Genomic DNA, 14398 nt, shown 5'->3' with positions numbered 1-14398 from the left:
GGCGGATACATGTAGGGCAGCCGGTGTGTAGTTAATGATATCATTGAGGTTACTGATACTTCTATTTAAATAATATAGATATGTGGTGTAATATATATAAAATACTTCGTATTACGTAAGTAGTGAATGGCTATAACAGCTGCTATGAATTGTGGTGAAGACCGCCAATAATAATAATTTTTGTTCCCATGCAGATTATGACCATTTGTCCATGATTTATGGAGTTTTTAGATAGAAAGATATATTGTTTTATGGATATATTATAATTAGTACTAATAGTATTTTTATTATGAAATATTATATGTAATATGGTTCACGAATTGTGTGTTCTATTTTTAATATGTGGAGATATCATCAGTTGCAGTGCCGCTTTTTATGTAAAGATGTATGTGTGTTTTTTATTATGTTAACTTTGTAACAGCAGTTTGGTTGATAAATGGAACACAGGTGTGTTGGGAGGTATAAATCCACCCCATGATAGATCATAGCCACACCCCCTGACGAAGTCCATTGACGAAACGCGTTGGGCGTGGCTTGTGGAGCGGTAGACGTGGTCTTGGTGTGTCGGACAGGCAGCGTCTGACAGCCTTGGTGGTGTGCCGTCCTGAACTGAGACGAGACGGAGAGACCCCTAGACGCTTGCAGCTAGACGGCTGATTATGCGGAGTTACAGAAGCTAAGATGTATGTGAGCTTTATTGTGCAATAAATGGAATTGTAAGATTTTACTCACACCTGCGCCCTCCATTCTTCTTTTACTTGCATGTACATTGGATCCAGTGGTTCTGGTCCCAAAAAGGAGGAAGCGGCAGGATACACCTTACAAACAATCAGTGATATATGGACTCAGACTGTAAAGGACTGATTGACATTTGAACTTAAGGTGGATGTGGATGCGCAGCTATTTCTGTATTGTATGTGTATATATATATATATATATATATATATATATATATATATATATATATATATATATATATATATATATATATATATATATATATATACGTATATAGTATAAGAGAGGTGCCTAAGAATTTTGTTTGTTTGCCTTTTTCTTGTGGTGTGTAAATGTCCACCTCATCTCAGATCTCTACCAATCTACAGAGTAGTGCTGCTAATACCCCTTTCACACTGCCAATGCCGGATCCCACCCAAGAACTGGAAACGGGTCCTTCCCGGGTGGGATCCGGCATTGGACGCTGTTGCTGGCTTTCCCGACCCGGCAATATGCCGGGTGGGTTGCCATAGCGGCGGGGGGCGGAGGCGGCGCTGGGAGATGAGATCATCCCTGCGCCGCTTCTCCTGGTTGTAGTGAACGGGTGACCCGGGAGCCCGTTTACGCTGCCACTGACCCGGTATTCAACCTGGGAATAACACTGCTTTATTCCCGGGTCGAATTGCCGGGTCAGGCGACCCGGGATTTCGGCTATGGCACTTTCACACCGCATGTTGACCCGGCAATATGCCGACTCTATACCGGGTTATTTGTGTGGTGTGAAAGGGGTATCACAGAGAGGTGTGAAACACGACCTTCGCTACATTCAGGTGCTGTCAGGAAGGGCAGTGGAGTGAACGTGTCATCACTTTTGTACTGCTCAAGTGACAACCTGGTGAAAAATACCAATCAACTAAAAGATGAGAGTAACACATGGTTTTGGATAAACATCCATTTCTTTATATTACAGTTTGGAAACCCAGTGGCACTACAGAAATATATTGTTTGTTTATGTTAGAAGTTTCAGTTAAGAGGTTACTGACAAGTGATTGCAATATGCACCTACATACACCCTCAGGGTATCAGTTCTATTGTTAAACTTCATTAAAAGCTAGGTTTGTGCAATCTATCTCTTCGCGTATAGGATTACTACACTGCCCACTGAGATGTTTGGTTTCTATGGCAACCAAACCTTATTTTTGAAGAAAACTTACTCTCACGTTAAATCATCAAGTGGGAGATGTAATAAGCCTTGGAGAGTGATAAAGTAGAGAGAGTACCAGCCAATAAGCTCCTAACTACCATGTTACAGGCTATGTTTGAAAAATGACAGGAGCTGATTGGTTGGTACTTTCTCTCTCTCCTACTGGCGCATCTATAATGGGTGCAGTGTGTGTGGTGAAAATGGGCCCCTAGGGCAGAGGGGCCCACATCGCACACCCTGCACCCATTTTTTCAGTACTTACCTCTCTGAGCACTAGGTAGGGGAAATCAACGGGAAAATGGCTGGCGCACCATTTTCCTAGAAACTAGTGATCAGAGTCAGTCACTGCCTACTAGAGAGGAAGGAGCCCGGACGGAGACTGCACACGGGCACCCGCCTTTCAATATGTCACTACTGTGTCCGCTTTATCTCTCTACAAGGCTTAGTAAATCTGCCCCAGCATGACCAAATATCAAGGCTGTAACTAGCGCACAGCGCATATGCACTGTGGGCACAAAAATACTGGCAGCGCGTCGACATCCACCCCTTGCTATTAGCAGTGTCCGGCTACTTATCACAAAGCAGTGACGTGAGGTAAGGCAGGTGAGGCAGAGCCTTTCCTGTCATACCTACGTTTAAACCAGAGGTTTGACTGACTAAAATATATGAAAAATACTGTTAATTTGTTTGAAATATCATCTTTGCATTATTCTAATTTTTATAGCCCAAACTCTGGAGTAAAAAGTCTATGGCAGGTGAGGCAGTGCCTCACCTGTGTATCCTTTCCACACATCTCCAATCATAACTCACCAAATTTCCAGGAGTTTATAATGCTGCCCCTGTGTATAATGCCCAGATGTACCCTTTGGCTCATATATTGCATGTAAATCTGGTTCTGGGGTTAGCCAGTGCCTCCTGAGCCATTTAGCTCACCGCACGTCCCTGTCACAAAGGTAGCTGGTTAGCACTCTCTCCACAAGCTCCATCCCAACCAGTATCCCCTTCTGTGTCCGCAGTGTCTTCTGGGACAGACATTATGACGTCTCTCAGCGACCATCCCCAGCCCACCCGCAGTGCCCTGCGCTGAGAAGAGCTGCAGCAATTGGGTGGGAGGAGTCACGTCAGCTGGTGGAAGCTGCTGCCCCAGAGCCAAATGTAAGTGTAACCTAGCGCACGCGCACACACACAGCATAGATACAAACACACACACATTTGTATAAGGGGCTCTACCTGGCGCATTGTGTAACAGGTGAAGTAATAATGTGAAAGGGGGCTCTACCTGGTGTAATTTGTAAAAGGGGGCTCTACCTGAAGTAATGTGTAAAAGGCGCTCTACCTGGAGTAACGTGTAAAAAGGAATCTACCTGGAGTAATGTGTACAAGGGCAATCTACATGGTGTAAAGGGGGCTCTACCTGGCATAATGTATAAAAGGGGGCTCTACCTGGAGTAATATGTAAAAGGGGATCTACCTAGAGTAATGTGTAAAAGGTGGCTCTTGGTGTTATGCGTGAAAGGAGCTCTACCTGGCATAACGTGTAAAAGTGGGCTCTACCTGGAGTAATGTGTAACAGGGGCTCTACCTGGAGTAATGTGTAACAGGTGCTCTACCTGGCGTAATGTGTAAAAGGGGGCCCTACCTGTAGTAATGTGTAAAATGGGGCTCACCTCGTGTAATGTGTATAAGGGGCTCTACCTGGAGTAATGTGTAAAAGGGTGGCACTACTGTGTTTTGCCTAAACTAAATAATAGAGACTACTGTGTGGCATAATATGAATTGGTTCTATTTTGTGGCCACGCCCTTTCTCTATGAAGCCATACCTCTATATTTTTAAATATGGGGGAGGCACCAATTCTGTTTCTGGCACAGGGCACTAAAATATCTAGTTACTGCCCTGCCAAATAAGAAACACAATTAATTTACCCCCAATTGTGTCAATCAAATATCCAAATTACTATATTCAAGGGCATAGCTACCGTAGGTGCAGGAGTGCAGCTGCTATGGGGCCCAGAACTGAGAGGGGCCCACCATCCCTGCCACAGTTACATGTGTTATATAAAGTTTTCACCATTGGGTGATACATAGGGGCCCATAATATTTCGTTATGCCCCTGTACCTTCTCATTGTAATGTGGTATAAAATTAACTGGAGGGGTTTATAATGTTACATAATATATGAACTTGGTCATAATGTAAATTGGGGATACTGTGTTGCATAATGTGTACTGGCAGGCCTACAATGTGACATACGATTAACTTAGGCACTACTCTGGTTCAGGGCTCTATTATGGGGCATAACATTAACAACTGCTGCAGAGAGGTGTCTCTCTAGAACCAGTGGGACAGGGACCCTTCAAATGTTGCTATGGGATGCACAAAGTTCTGGCTCTGCCCCTGATTATATTCATATGAAGGTAAAAGTGTTCAAGAGCGGCATTCTTCAGGTATCAGCATCAGGAGAAATTTAAAATGGGGGCTCAATGTCTCAAGGCGTGATTCAACCTCGGACACTAGATTGAATAGTCACAGCTGACTGATAGTGTCTTTACTGAACATACGACAGACCTGCAGTATGGGGGAGAGCTGCAGGTGTTTAGGAGCGGGAAGGGGGAGCGTTTGAGAAGACAGAGGCTAGTCAGTGAGAGCGTCGTCAGTCGCAGCTTCACTGACCTTGGCAACTGGATATTCTAGGCAACCTTAGGGTTACACAGATCCCCGATGGGATATGTGATGGTTGCGATGGTGATCCAATGCTGCATATTCAGACGCAGTTGTTACGGTGGAATAAAGATCTTCCTTCGGAGTTCAGTGTTGCTTGTAGGTCTTCAGGCAGTGACCCCTGTACACCCGGGGTTGAGACTCATAGAACGCGCCAGCAGGTCTTCCTGCCTATAAGAGCCGCTTTTCCCATAAGACTGTATGCGTTTACCGGTATTGGGATGCCCACCAGGGCTTACGCCACTGGTGGTAGTATGAGCTCAGCCCCAGGGTGACCTGAATCAAAGCCGGTAGGAACTGAAACCCTAAGATGACTAAGTGGGCAGCAAGAATGAATGGGGAGAATGGAAGGCAAACTATTGCAGAGTTACTGAAACTAAAGCACTGAGGGGAGAAGGGACTGCCGGGCCACGGAGAGGTTAATACTGAGGAGAGTTAACATAAAAGATACCCCTTACAACCTCCGGGCTGTGAGGAATAGTACAACCGCTAACAGCTAGTACTTAACTAATACTAAAAAGGCTAAAGATATTTAATACAGCTTGTAATTCTATGCAAGGCTGGACATCAGAGCTGACACTGTCGATGCGTGCTGAGAGACTGGTGAGAGATCTGCAGACGGAGACCAGAATACAGTGATGAGAGCTTCTGCAGCAACCAGGAACTATGACCAGCACCAGGAGAGAGGCAGACCAGGGTGATAAAAGTGGCATGAGCCAATCAGTGTAGAGCACAGCCCCAGCCTCTCTTAATGAATAACTCAATGCAGCTGACCCACTGCACACACAGATACAAACCCGCTCAGCCCCTTCCGCCAGCGTCCCCTGTTGCTAGGGTGCCGGCGGGCAGGGAGCTAACCGCGACCCCTGTCACCAAGGGAGCAGCAGCCAGGGAAGCGGAAGTTCGGAGAGGCATCCCGGTCGCCTAGCAACGACCAGGCTCTGGAAGCCGCATACCGTGGCTGTAAAAGCAGTCAGCGGATCTGAGTAGCTGGCAGTGGGCGTCTTTTTACAAAAGACATCTCAGGCTGCATTAACATTACTTCTCAGATCTGCTGCTACCGAAGACACAGCACCGATCGCTGCTGCATCCATCACTGAACCAGGCCCTCTGATCATTGGTGGTACTTGGGTGGACATACAGCCTCTTATATAGCTTGCTTGTAGAACCAAACTGGACAGTTGTGGATGCTGAGGCTGTTGTGTAAGATCAGTAAAATACATGGTAACATCCTATAAATGGAGAGACGGCAGCAACATGCAATCACATATTATGGCTAAGGTAGGATTGTACACAAGTCGATAAGTTGAACATATTATGTACGCCTGCTACAGGACAGAGCGCACATATCTACGGGGACGCAGAGATGTATGGAGCTTATCTGCACACAGTGCACATATCTACAGGGGTTGAGGCTGACCGTATCCCATCTACGGACAATGCAGAGACGTACGGAGCTTATCTGCACAGAGCGAACGCATCCAGAGGTGATGCAGAGAAGTACAGAGCTTATCTGCCCACAGCGCACGCATCTACAGGGGACAGATGTACGGAGCTTATCTGCACAGAGCACACACATCTACAGGCGACGCAGAGATGTACGGAGCTTATCTGCACAGAGCACACGTATCTACAGGCGATGCAGAGATGTACGGAGCTTATCTGCACAGAGCACACGTATCTACAGGCGATGCAGAGATGTACGGAACTTATCTGCACAGAGCACACGTATCTACAGGCGACACAGAGACGTATGGAGCTTATCTGCACACAGCGCGCGCATCTACAGGCTACGCAGAGGTGTACGGAGCTTATCTGCACAGAGCACACGTACCTACAGGCGACGCAGAGGTGTATGGAGCTTATCTGCACAGAGCACACGTATCTACAGGTGACAGAGATGTACGGAGCTTATCTGCACAGAGCACACACATCTACAGGCGACGCAGAGATGTACGGAGCTTATCTGCACACAGCGCGCATCTACAGGCTACGCAGAGACGTACAGAGCTTATCTGCACAGAGCACACACATCTACAGGCGACGCAGAGGTGTACGGAGCTTATCTGCACAGAGTACACGTATCTACAGGCGACACAGAGATGTACGGAGCTTATCTGCACAGAGCAGACACATCTACAGGCGACGCAGAGATGTACGGAGCTTATCTGCACACAAAGCGCGCATCTACAGGCTACGCAGAGACGTACAGAGCTTATCTGCACAGAGCACACACATCTACAGGCGACGCAGAGATGTACGGAGCTTATCCGCACAGAGCACACGTATCTACTGTCACGTCTGAGGATTCTTGTGGATCCGGATTTGGGGAAGATGATTCTGGTGCACTTGGATCTCTGAATAACAAATGAGCGGGACCGATGAAGGTCTTGCGCATTTATTACTTGGAATAGTTTAACAGACTTCGCCAAAGACAATTGAATAGAAATACTACTGTAGGTTAGCAGGTGGCTGAGGATACCGGAAACGTGACCCGGCACTTTAAGGAGAAATTCCGAAGGCTGGTTACTGCGGCGTCCAGAACAGGTAGCTGGGTAGGACACGGGAACAGAGTCGGCAGTCTGCGTAAGGCTATATCAGGAGGCTTGGGTAATTTGCTGTAACAACAACCTGACACTGGAGATGCTGCGGGAGCACAGAGAACCAGCTTCACAGATACTGTGAAAGACGTTGCACTGGCAAATTCCCTCCTCCAGGCCTTCCTGTCTTATAGCAGCTGCTCAGAGCTAATTGCCCACAGGGAAGTGATAAATTGGTGAAGTTTGGGCAAGACAGGCTTTTTGCCCACATCCAAGATGGCCACCGGGAACACAGCCCAGCCTGTTCACAGAAGCCCTGGCTCCACAGCAGCACTGCTAACCCCTGCCGGAGGAACATGCTGCCAGTCTGCTGAGCTGCCAACCAGTGCCCCTGCCTGTCCTCCCAGCACACCCTGCCCGACGCTAGCAGCCCGCACCTCCACCAGCTGGACCTCTCCGAAGGGACCGGACAGGTAAGAGCCGGCTCCTCTGCACAGTCTCCTGCCGGACCGTGACATTACCCCCCCCCCCCCCCTCTTTAGAGAAGCCCCTGGACACAATTTAGGCTTCTCTGGATGTTCAGAATAAAATTTGCGAACTAATGCTGGGGCATGAACATCTGTTGCGTACTCCCAGGACCGTTCCTCCGGACCATATCCTTTCCAGTCCAATAGGTACCCAATAGGTACTGTAACCGACCATAACGAATTCTATTCCACTCTGGGTGAGTACTTTGGGTGGTCGTGGTAACAGTATCCGAAATCGGTTCAAAACTAAAGGTTTTAGCAAAGGAAACATGGAAAGAAGAAGGAATTTTGAGGTAAGGGGGTAGTTTGAGTTTGTAAGCCACTGCATTAATTATTCCCACAATTGGAAAAGGACCTATAAAGCGGGAGGCAAACTTCATTGAAGGTACTCTTAAGCGTAAGTTCCTTGTAGAAAGCCAAACTTGGTCTCCTACCTTGAGACTAGGAATTGTTCTTCGTTTTCTATCAGCCCATTTCTTGTAACGAAGAGAAGCCTTTTGAAGATTGGTATGAACCTGATTCCAAATGTTCAAAAAATAATTCTTAAGGGAAGTTTCCACTGCTGGTAAGTCGAGTGCCGGTAGATTTTGAAATGCTGGAACTTTAGGATGGGCTCCGTAAACAATGAGGAAGGGCGTAAGCCCAGTAGAAGAATGGTAAGTATTGCTGTGGGCGAACTCAGCCCAAGGTAAATGTTCTACCCAATCATCCCTGAGAAGAGGAAAGGTGAATGCGTAGAAAGGTCTCCAAATCTTGATTAACTCGTTCCGTAGAACCGTTGGACTGTGGATGATAGGCTGTGGAATACTGCAATTTGATTTGTAAGGCTGTGCAAAGGGATTTCCAGAACTTTGCTACAAATTGCACCCCTCGATCAGACACTATTTCGGTGGGAAGACCGTGAAGCCTGAAAATCTCGGAAATGAAATGATGGGCCAATTCAGACGCTGTTGGTAATTTCTTCAATGGTACAAAGTGGGCCATTTTGGAGAATCGGTCTATCACCACCCAGATTGTAGTGTAGCCTCTAGAAGATGGTAAATCTGTTATGAAGTCTATTGATAAATGGGACCACGGTTGAAAGGGTACAGAAAGAGGCAGTAACTTCCCAGCTGGAGGTTGCCGAGAGACTTTGTGTTGGGCGCACTTAACGCAGGAGGAAATGAAGGCTGTCACATCTGCTTTCAGCGTGGGGCACCAATAGGATCTTTGCAGAAATTCCATTGTCTTGTGAACACTTGGATGACCTGAAAATCGGGAAGTGTGAGCCCAAGATATGAGTTTCTTCCATAGTTGGGGAGTGACAAAAGTTTTCCCTGCAGGAGGTTGTAGACGAGTGGAGGCAAAAACTTTTGCATCTAGGACGGGGTGTGTTTGAGGAGGTTCTTCAGATTCAATAGAGGTAGCGGACCGTGACAGAGCATCTGCTTTTAGATTCTGTGAACCGGGTCGATAAGTCAGGATGAACGGAAAGCGGGAGAAGAACATGGTCCAACGAGCAAGACGCGGACTCAGACATTGTAGATCTTTCAGGAAGGTTAAGTTCCGATGATCTGTATAAATGGTAATAGGGAAGTTAGCTCCTTCCAGGAGTTATCGCCATTCCTCTAGGGCTAGCTTGACTGCCAACAACTCCTGCTCCCCGATAGTGTAGTTCTTCTCGGCGGGGAGAAACTTCTTCGAGAAGTAACCACAAGGATGGAACGTGTGATCTTCATACCTTTGAGAGAGTACCGCTCCTACCGCTTCCGAGGAGGCGTCCACTTCGAGGAAAAAGGGTTTATTTATATCTGGTTGCCTTAATACTGGTGCTGATATGAATGCTTGTTTAAGCAGATGGAAAGCGGACTCTACTTCTGGGGACCAATGAGACGGGTCTGCTCCTTTTCGAGTAAAACCGGTGATGGGGGCTGCCAAGGCGGAGAATCCTCTAATAAATTTCAGATAGTAGTTAGAGAACCCTAGAAAACGTTGCACCGCTTTAAGAGAGGAAGATCTTGACCAATTCAATATGGCTTGTACTTTCTCCGGATCCATCTGTAATCCAGGGCCTGAAATTATATACCCTAGAAAGGGTACTGAAACCTGCTCGAAGAGGCATTTCTCTAACTTGCAATACAGATTCTCCCGTAGTCTATGTAGAACCTCTAGGACGTGTCGTCGATGTGTGCCAAGGTCTGGGGAAAAGATTAAGATGTCGTCCAGATAGACCACGACAGATTGATATAGAAGGTCTCGGAAAATTTCATTGACAAAATTTTGGAATACGGCAGGGGCGTTACTCAGACCAAATGGCATGACGAGATATTCAAAATGACCATCCCTGGTATTGAACGCGGTTTCCATTCGTCGCCTGCTCGTATCCTGATCAGATTGTAGGCTCCTCTTAGGTCTAGTTTGGAGAAGATGGTCGCTCCCTTGACTCGATCAAATAATTCGGAAATGAGGGGTAGAGGGTAACGATTTTTTACCGTGATGTTATTCAGGCCCCAGTAATCTATACAAGGTCTTAACCCCCCATCTTTTTTCTGGACAAAGAAGAACCCAGCTCCGGCTGGTGAGGTAGATGACCGAATGAACCCCTTGGCCAAGTTTTCTCGGATATACTCGGACATAGCCTTAGTTTCTGGAATTGATAAAGAGTAGGTCCGACCTCTGGGTGGATCTATCCCTGGTTCGAGGTCTATAGGACAGTCCCATTTCCTATGGGGTGGCAAGATATCTGATCCCTGTTTACTGAAGATGTCGGAGAAGGAAGCGTACTGAGACGGAATCTGCGGGGGTGATGTGACAAGGGTTTTATTGAGTGGTTTGATACATGGCAAACAAGAGGTCAAACAAGTCTTCCCCCAGGATAAGATTTGCATGGAGTGCCAATCGATATGCGGGTTATGCCTACTAAACCAAGGGTAACCCAGCACAATTTCATGTGATACCTTGGGTATAACTAAAAGTTCCAATTGCTCTTTATGAAGAGCACCGATACCAACTGAAATAGGAAGAGTCCGTTGAGAAATTACTTCACCAGGAATATGGCTTCCATCAACCGCAGATAACGAAATGGAATGGGACAAATCTCGCACAGGGATCTGAAGCTGCTGAACCAGATGGGCTGTGATGAAATTCTCTGCTGCTCCTGTATCTATAAGAGAGAGAATGGACTTAGTACCTTGCGAGAGTTCAATAGTGACTGGTAGAGTAGGTTCAGAGGATTTTGGAGACCGAGACAAGACTCCTAACCTGGTGTCTCCTTGCCCAGTTAGGAGCGGGAGTTTCCCGGACGCTGTGGGCATGATGCCACCATGTGTCCCGGTGCCCCACAGTAAAGACACAAATTTTATCGCCGCCGTTTCTCGCGCTCCTCAGGAGTAAGTCGGGCCCGGTTCAGCTGCATGGGTTCGTCAGGAGAATCTACTGCTAGCTGAGGGGGTGCCCGAGGTACAGGGCGGAAACGATAGCGATCGCCCTTGCTTTTTTCGGCCTGCCTCTCCCGGAAACGTAGATCGACTTTGTTACATAATGAAATGAGGTCATCCAGTTTTGGTGGTAAGTCTCGAGTTGCTAGATCATCCTTCAAACGGTCAGAAAGGCCACTCCAAAATGCTGCAACCAAAGCTTCCTCATTCCATTGTAGTTCAGACGCGTAGGTTTGAAACTGCATGATATACTGGCCGACTGGCCTATTCCCTTGGCGTAGACGCATAATCTCAATGGATGCTGATGTCGAGCGTCCCGGTTCATCAAAGATCTTACTAAAAGTGGCTAGGAATTTTGGATAGTCACTCAGCAGAGCATCATCTTTCCCAGAGCGGTGAGACCCATTCCAGGGCTGCCCCTGAGAGTAAGGAGACTATGTACGCCACCTTCACCTTTTGCGTTGGGAAATTGGCTGACTGTAACGTAAAGTGCACATCGCACTGATTAAGGAATCCACGAGAGAGTTTAGAGTTCCCGTCGAACTTGTTGGGGGTTGGCAAACGGAGAGAGGACGGTGATGACCCCAATGACGCCAGGACGGGCTGAGAAACTTGTGACTCCAGTCGACGGGCAGGAGTAGTATTCGCTAGAGAGGCTTGGATGGAATCCTGCCGAGTGGATATCTCTTGGAGGCACTGCGCCAAATGTCACTGTGAATTTTCCAATCCCTCCAGATGCCTCGCTATGCTGTGTAGGAGATCCGAGCCAGAATCCTGTCCAGTTCCTGGATCCATGCGGCCAGTGCAAACTGTCACGTCTGAGGATTCTTGTGGATCCGGTTTTGGGGAAGATGATTCTGGTGCACTTGGATCTCTGAATAACAAACGAGCGGGATGGATGAAGGTCTTGCGCATTTATTACTTGGAATAGTTTAACAGAGTTCGCCAAAGACAATTGAATAGAAATACTACTGTAGGTTAGCGGGTGGCTGAGGATACCGGAACCGTGACCCGGTACTTTAAGGAGAAATTCCGAAGGCTGGTTACTGCGGCTCCAGAACAGGTAGCTGGGTAGGACACGGGAACAGAGCTGGCAGTCTGCGTAAGGCTATATTAGGAGGCTTGGATAATTTGCTGTAACAACAACCTGACACTGGAGATGCTGCGGGAGCACAGAGAACTAGCTTCACAGATACTGTGAAAGACGTTGCACTGGCAAATTCCCTCCTCCAGGCCTTCCTGTCTTATAGCAGCTGCTCAGAGCTAATTGCCCACAGGGAAGTGATAAATTGGTGAAGTTTGGGCAAGACAGGCTTTTTGCCCACATCCAAGATGGCCACCGGAAAAGATGGCCACCGGAAACACAGCCCAGCCTGTTCACAGAAGCCCTGGCTCCACAGCAGCACTGCTAACCCCTGCCGGAGGAACATGCTGCCAGTCTGCTGAGCTGCCAACCAGTGCCCCTGCCTGTCCTCCCAGCACACCCTGCCCGACGCCAGTAGCCCGCACCTCCGCCAGCTGGACCTCTCCGAAGGGACCGGACAGGTAAGAGCCGGCTCCTCTGCACAGTCTCCCGCCGGACCGTGACATCTACAGGCGACACAGAGATGTACGGAGCTTATCTGCACAGAGCACACACATCTACAGGCGATGCAGAGATGTACGGAACTTATCTGCACGGAGCACACGCATCTACAGGCTACGCAGAGACATACAGAGCTTATCTGCACAGAGAACTTGCATCTACAGGCTACGCAGAGATGTACGGCGCTTATCTGCACAGAGCACTTGCATCTACAGGCTACGCAGAGATGTACGGAGCTTATCTGCACAGAGCACACGCATCTACAGGCTACGCAGAGACGTACAGAGCTTATCTGCACAGAGAACTTGCATCTACAGGCGACGCAGAGACGTACGGAGCTTTTCTGCACAGAGCACTTGCATCTACAGGCTACGCAGAGATGTACGGCGCTTATCTGCACAGAGCACTTGCATCTACAGGCTACGCAGAGACGTACGGAGCTTATCTGCACAGAGAACTTGCATCTACAGGCTACGCAGAGACATACAGAGCTTATCTGCACAGAGAACTTGCATCTACAGGCGACGCAGAGACGTACGGAGCTTATCTGCACAGAGCACACGCATCTACAGGCGACGCAGAGGTGTACAGAGCTTATCTGCACAGAGCACACGCATCTACAGGCGACGCAGAGGTGTACAGAGCTTATCTGCACAGAGCACACATCTACAGGCTACGCAGAGACGTACGGAGCTTATCTGCACAGAGCACTTGCAGCTACAGGCTATGCAGAGATGTACGGAGCTTATCTGCACAGAGCACACGCATCTACAGGCTACGTAGAGATGTACGGAGCTTATCTGCACGGAACACACGCACCTACAGGCGACGCAGAGGTGTACAGAGCTTATCTGCACAGAGCACACGCATCTACAGGCTACGCAGAGATGTACGGAGCTTATCTGCACGGAACACACGCACCTACAGGCGATGGAGCTTATTTGCATCTCCACTTGGAACTGGAGGGGCCAGCTTTTGAATGTGTCCTGGTTTAAAGCCTGTATTGTAAGCTGTTTTTTTCCTTCTCACAGTGATACATACGTACTGTATACATACGTACTGTATGTTTCCTGTTGCCTGACTCAGACACAGCTCAGTGAATGTGATACCGGGAGCAGTACATACATTGATAATAATTTGCAGTCGAGTTGGGGATTGCAGTGTGTTACAGAGAGAGTGTAACAGCAGACTCTGTATGACCTTGTTATGCAGGGAGGAGGAGAAGAGGCACATAATGGGTGTTAGATATTATTTCGTAAGACAATGTTCATTATTATTATTATTATTATTATTACCAGTTATTTACATAGCGCAGATATATTCCGCAGCGCTTTACAGAGAATATTTGGCCATTCACATAAGTCCCTGTCCCAGTGGAGGGATCCAATTAACCTACCAGTATATTTTTGGATTGTGGGAGGAATTCATATTGTAATATTAAACCCAGCAGCTCTGACACCTGTCCAATGTCCTTTATACAGCTGCCCAACACCCTAACAGACATTCCTTACATTTAAACAGATGCATCAGCTCACATAAAACACATCTGACATGCTCTAATGCAGAAAATATGATGTTCTGGGTAGGAGGAGAGCAATGTGTACAGTATGCCAGGGACAGATCTTCTGAGAGAAGTAGAATGTTTTATATGACACAGAGGGAGTAAGCGCCCCCTTGTGTAAGCAGTGCTGA

At 47.6% G+C, this 14398-nt stretch overlaps 1 protein-coding gene and 1 long non-coding RNA gene across 4 annotated transcripts in view; one reads left to right on the top strand and one right to left on the bottom strand.

The window, feature by feature from the left end:
- Positions 1 to 14398, bottom strand: part of STARD8 (StAR related lipid transfer domain containing 8) — a 443153-nt gene that overhangs the window by 315352 nt on the left and 113403 nt on the right. The gene's annotated exons all lie outside the window — the stretch shown is intronic.
- LOC134948837 (uncharacterized) overlaps positions 1 to 14398 on the top strand; it is a 56676-nt gene that overhangs the window by 10611 nt on the left and 31667 nt on the right. Inside the window, exon 2 of the long non-coding RNA XR_010183042.1 lies at positions 2938 to 3076. This is a non-coding gene — a long non-coding RNA (uncharacterized LOC134948837). The remainder of the gene's footprint in view (positions 1 to 2937; positions 3077 to 14398) is intronic.

Source organism: Pseudophryne corroboree, chromosome 8 (assembly GCF_028390025.1).
Source record: "Pseudophryne corroboree isolate aPseCor3 chromosome 8, aPseCor3.hap2, whole genome shotgun sequence".
NCBI classification, from domain to species: Eukaryota; Metazoa; Chordata; class Amphibia; order Anura; family Myobatrachidae; genus Pseudophryne; species Pseudophryne corroboree.
The sequence above is the reverse complement of the archived record's forward strand: the minus strand, read 5'-3'. Positions and strand labels throughout refer to the sequence as shown.